The sequence below is a fragment of the Symphalangus syndactylus genome, chromosome 10 (genome assembly GCF_028878055.3).
Source record: "Symphalangus syndactylus isolate Jambi chromosome 10, NHGRI_mSymSyn1-v2.1_pri, whole genome shotgun sequence".
Taxonomy (NCBI): Eukaryota; Metazoa; Chordata; class Mammalia; order Primates; family Hylobatidae; genus Symphalangus; species Symphalangus syndactylus.
In genome coordinates, this window is record NC_072432.2 from 19,304,406 (window position 1) to 19,310,405 (window position 6,000).

Sequence of the window (6,000 nt, forward strand, 5' to 3'; positions counted from 1 at the left end):
TGCTCATTAGTTGATGCAGTTTCTTCCTAGCCTTGATGTTCTTTACAATTTGGCATGTTTTTGCAGTGGCTGGTACCGGTTGTTCCTTTCCATGTTTAGTGCTTCCTTCAGGAGCTCTTTTAGGGCAGGCCTGGTGGTGACAAAATCTCTCAGCATTTGCTTGTCTGTAAAGTATTTTATTTCTCCTTCACTTATGAAGCTTAGTTTGGCTGGATATGAAATTCTGGGTTGAAAATTCTTTTCTTTAAGAATGTTGAATATTGGTCCCCACTCTCTTCTGGCTTGTAGAGTTTCTGCCGAGAGATCAGCTGTTAGTCTGATGGGCTTCCCTTTGTGGGTAACCCAACCTTTCTCTCTGGCTGCCCTTAACATTTTTCCTTCATTTCAACTTTGGTGAGTCTGACAATTATGTGTCTTGGAGTTGCTCTTCTTGAGGAGTATCTTTGTGGCATTCTCTGTATTTCCTGAATTTGAATGTTGGCCTGCCTTGCTAGATTGTGGAAGTTCTCCTGGATAATATCCTGCAGAGTGTTTTCCAACTTGGTTCCATTCTCCCCGTCACTTTCAGGTACACCAATCAGATGTAGATTTGGTCTTTTCACATCGTCCCATATTTTTTGGAGGCTTTGTTTGTTTCTTTTTTATTCTTTTTTCTCTAAACTTCTCTTCTCGCTTCATTTCATTCATTTCGTCTTCCATCACTGATACACTTTCTTCCAGTTGATCACATCAGCTACTGAGGCTTCTGCATTTGTCACGTAGCTCTCGTGCCTTGGTTTTCAGCTCCATCAGGTCCTTTAAGGACTTCTCTGCATTGGTTATTCTAGTTATCCAATCGTCTAATTTTTTTTCATAGCTTTTAACTTCTTTGCCATTGGTTTGAATTTCCTCCGGTAGCTCAGAGTAGTTTGATTGTCTGAAGCCTTCTTCTCTCAACTCATCAAAGTCATTCTCCATCCAGCTTTGTTCCGTTGCTGGTGAGGAGCTGCGTTCCTTTGGAGGAGGAGAGGCGCTCTGATTTTTAGAGTTTCCAGTTTTCTGCTCTGCTTTTTTTCCATCTTTGTGGTTTTATCTACCTTTGGTCTTTGATGATGGTGATGTACAGATGGGTTTTTGGTGTGGATGTCCTTTCTGTTTGTTAGTTTTCCTTCTAACAGACAGGACCCTCAGCTGCAGGTCTGTTGGAGTTTGCTAGAGGTCCACTCCAGACCCTGTTTGCCTGGGTATCAGCAGCGGTGGCTGCAGAACAGCGGATATTGGTGAACCGCAATTGCTGCTGCCTGATCGTTCCTCTGGAAGTTTTGTCTCAGAGGAGTACCCGGCTGTGTGAGGTGTCAGTCCGCCCCTACTGGAGGATGCCTCCCAGTTAGGCTACTCAGGGGTCAGGGACCCACTTGAGGAGGCAGTCTGCCCATTCTCAGATCTCAAGCTGCGTGCTGGGAGAACAATTACTCTCTTCAAAGCTGTCAGAGAGGGACATTTAAGTCTGCAGAGGTTAGTGCTGTCTTTTTGTTTGTCTATGCCCTGCCCCCAGAGGTGGAGCCTACAGAAGCAGGCAGGCCTCCTTGAGCTGTGGTTGGCTCCACCCAGTTCGAGATTCCTGGCTGCTTTGTTTACCTAATCAAACAACTAACTCAATGGCAGGCACCCCTCCCCCAGCCTCGCTGCCGCCTTGCAGTTTGATCTCGGGCTGCTGTGCTAGCAATGAGCGAGACTCCATGGGCGTAGGACCCTCTGAGCCAGGTGCGGGATATAATCTCCTGGTGTGCCGTTTTTTAAGCCGGTTGGAAACGCGCAGTATTAGTGTGGGAGTGACCTGATTTTCCAGGTGCCGTCTGTCACCCCTTTCTTTGACTAGGAAAGGGAATTACCTGACCCCTTGCGTCTCCCAGGTGAGGCAATGCCTCGCCCTGCTTTGGCTCATGCACGGTGCGCTGCACCCACTGTCCTGCACCTATTTTCTGGCACTGCCCAGTGAGATGAACTCGGTACCTCATTGGAAATGCAGAAATCACTTGTCTTCTTCATCGCTCACACTGGTAGCTGTAGACCGGAGCTGTTCCTATTTGGCCGTCTTGGCTCCTCCCCCTATATATCTATAGATCTAGATCTAGATCTATATATCTATGTAGATATATATGTGATGAAAGTGATAATTTTTTTTTCTCCCAGAAAAGTGTACACCCATACACTCAAGTTTCTGTATGCCCTTTCAAGGGATACATGTGTTCTCCTGAAGCCCATCTACAGACACCCCTCCAAATTAAGAACTTCTGGTGCAAAAGGCCAGAACCCTGGGGAGCACAAACATTTGAGGGTCAAGCAGCCAAGGCAAAGAAGAGAAGCCAAAGACAGGAACCAAGCGGGAGCAGCCAGGGTGGTTCAGAAAGGAGAACCAACCCTAGCCTAAGGCAAGACGGCACCCTGGCCTGGGCCTGCCTTTCACAGGGCCCAGCTCTCCTCCTCTTCCAGCTGCGTTCCTCCCCTTTGGATGACCAGTCCCAGGGCCAAGGGGATGTATCCATCTGGATCCTGGGCAGCTCCATGTGGTCAAAGCTCTAGGTCCTGGGACCCTGGGATGTTTTACCCAGACAGCCCTCAGCCTGCTTCAGAGACCTGTGTGGGCCCCTCTCTCTGGTTATCGTTCTAAGGAGTGGCCATTCGGTGTGATTGGAGGGTTGAGTGAGGGAAGGGAGCTTGGACAGCAGTCTGGGGTATCCCTACAATTGGGAGAGAGGCCAGCAAAGGCTGCACAGAACTCAGCCCTGGTGTTACAGGAAAGAGGTCCCGATCCAGACCCCCAGAGATGGTTCTTGGATCTCGCACAAGAAATAATTCAGGGTGAGTCCTCAGAGTAAAGTGAGAGCAAGTTTATTAAGAAAATAAAGGAATAGGCAGGGCGCCATGGCTCACGCCTGCAATTCCAGCACTTTGGGAGTCCAAGGCGGGTGGATCACGAGGTTAGAAGTTTGAGACCAGCCTTGCCAATGTAGTGAAACCCCCTCTCTACTACAAATACAAAAATTAGCCAGGTGCGGTGGCGGGTGCCTATAATCCCAGCTACTCGGGAGGCTGAGGCAGAATTGCTTGAACCCGGTAGGCAGAGGTTCCAGTGAGCCAAGATTGCGCCACTGCACTCTAGCCAGGGTGACAGAGCAAGACTCCGTCTCAAAAAGGAAAAGAAAAGAATGGATATTCCATAGATAGAGGAGCTCCGAAGGCTGCTGATTGCCTATTTTTATGGTTATTTATTGATGATATGCTAAACAAAGACTGGATACTTCATGTCTCCCCTTTTTAGACCATATAGGGTAACTTCCTGATGTTACCATGGCATTTGTAAACTGTCCTGGTGCTGGCGGGAGTGTAGCAGTGAGGACCACCAGAGGTCACTCTTGTTGCCATCTTGGTTTTGGTGGGTTTTGGCCAGCTTCTCTACTGCAACCTGTTTTATCAGTAAGGTCTTTATGACCTGTATCTTGTGCTGACCTCCCATCTCACCCTGTGACTTAGAATGCCTTAACCATCTGGGAATGCAGCCCAGTAGGTCTCCGCCTCATTCTACCCAGCTCCCATTCAAGATGGAGTTGCTCTGGTTCACATGCCTTTGACACTGGTAGGAAGGGAAGAAGGGTTTGCAGGGCTGGGGCCCACTTCTCCTTAAGCTGTTATGTTTCAGTGTGAAACTCCAAGGAGATTGTTAGCTTTATCTATAAACTTAAAAATTTTACACATGGAGGATGTGGGCCTATGTCTGTATTCTTGCCCCGGGGTTTTTCCAATGTAAAGGGGTGGGCCTGCGGGAAAATGATGGCACAGGATGCCAGGGAAGGAGAGTTTTAGGAAGGACACGACAAACGTCACTGCAGCAGGACAGCGGTGCATCTTGGAGCCTGGTCTTTGGGCCAGCAGGAGCAGTGTCACCTGGGAACCTGGTAGAAGTCCCATGCTTGGCCTCATTCCAGAGCCTCGGAAGCACTGACTCTGGGGTGGGACCCAGCATTGCATGTTCCGCCTTTGGAAGGTTTTGTTGCTGTACAGCGGTGGTTCATAAAACTTCAGAGTGCATCAGAATCACCAGGAGGGCCTTCGAAACATGGCGTGGTGCAAGACAGTGAAACAGGCAGGAGGGGGGAGAAGGTGAGTTGGCTTCAGGTCTCCTTCCCCCAAATGCCTCTGGCTTATATTGCTAAGCCCCTCTCCTTGTCACCTCTGCCAATATGGGGAAGTTCCTCATCCTTGCATCCAATTATCCTGCCTCACAGACTGTGTGTCTCTTTCCTCTGGAACCCATCCACTCCTCTACCTCCTTGCTATGGCAAAACCCTATTTCTACTAAAAATACAAAAATTAGCCAGGCGTGGTGGCGGGTGCCTGTAATCCCAGCTACTCAGGAGGCTGAGGCAGGAGAATTGCTTGAACCCCAGAGGTGGAGGTTGCAGTGAGCTGAGATCGCGCCATGCTTGCTATGGGTGGATGGGTCCAGAGGTGAGGGCCTAAGCCTCTTCAGGCTCTTGTCATCTCTCTCCTTTTTACCTCCAACTGGCCTGTTTCCAATCTCACCCACCTTCAATCCACTTCTCTTGTTGCCTCCACTAACAACAAAATCTTGGCATGGCCTTTTTCTGTTTAAAATCTGTTAATAGGCCAGGTGTGGTGGCTCATGCCTGTAATCCCAGCACTTTGGGTGGCCAAGGCAAGTGGATCACTTGAGCCCAGGAGTTCAAGACCAGACTGGGCAACATGGAGAAACCCCATCTGTACAAAAATTACAAAAATTAGTCAGGTGTGGTGGCAAGCGTCTATAGTCCCAGCTACTCGAGAGACTGAGGTGGGAGGATGGCTTGAGGCTGGGAGGTAGAGGCTGCAGTGAGCTGAGATTGTGCCACTGCACTCCAGCCTGGGTGACAGAGTGAGACCCTGTCTCAATAAAATAAAATAAATCTGCTAATAACTTCTCAGGTCCTATTAATTCCAAACTTCTCACCACTGAAGATCTTTCCTTACAGACCTGATTCCTGCCTGCTTTTCCACTAAACTCAACTCTCGTCTTTCCCCACTGAATGAGTCTTCCAGCCGTACTGAACAATTCCCTCTTCCTCAAATATTCTGGGCTCTAGCATGCATCAGAGCCTTCGTACTTGCCAATCCATCTGCCCGGAATGCCTTTAACCATGAGGTCAACTCCCAATGACCTGTCGACTCCTCCTCTCCCACCTAAGCTCCGTTGGGGCCTCCTCTCCTTTACAAAGCTCTCCTGGATCCCCTGGGCGAAGCATTTCCTACTTCCTAGAGCTCTAGAGCTTGCACACAGAGCTTGTGCACAAGCAGCTCGCACACAGACCTTTCCACAACGCACCCTAATTCTTCACGACTTCTGCTTCTTCCCTCTATAACATGGGCACCTAGAGAAAAGGGAACTATGTCTTGCTCCTCTTCCTCTCTCTCTTCCTCTGTCTTCTGTCTTGCCCACAGTGCCTGGCACACAATAGATGCTAATAGAAAGAAAGAACTGAATAGCATATTTGCTCCTGGACAAGTCACTTAGCATCTGGGAACTTGGTTTTTCCACTGAGCTGATGACAGCAATACCTGGATTTGAGGGTTTTGGGGAAGATCAAATGAGACTTTCCAGGACGTTTTCACACAGCTGTTATTTATCTCCTTATGTTGAAGTCTATGTTGCCCAGGCTGGTCTTGAACTCCTGGGTTCAAGCAATCCTCCTGCCTCCGCCTCCCAAAGTGCTGGGATTACAGGTGTGAGCTACTGGCACCTGGTCCAAGACTGCACTTTTTTTTTTTTTTTTTGAGGCAGAGTCTCACTGTGTCACCCAGGCTGCAGTGCAGTGGCACCATCTCGGCTCACTGCAACCTCTGCCTCCCGGATTCAAGCCATTTTCCTGCCTCAGCCTCCTGAGTAGCTGGGATTACAGGTGTGCACCATCATGTCCAGCTAATTTTTGTATTTTTTAGTAGATACGGGGTTTCCCCATGTTGAAC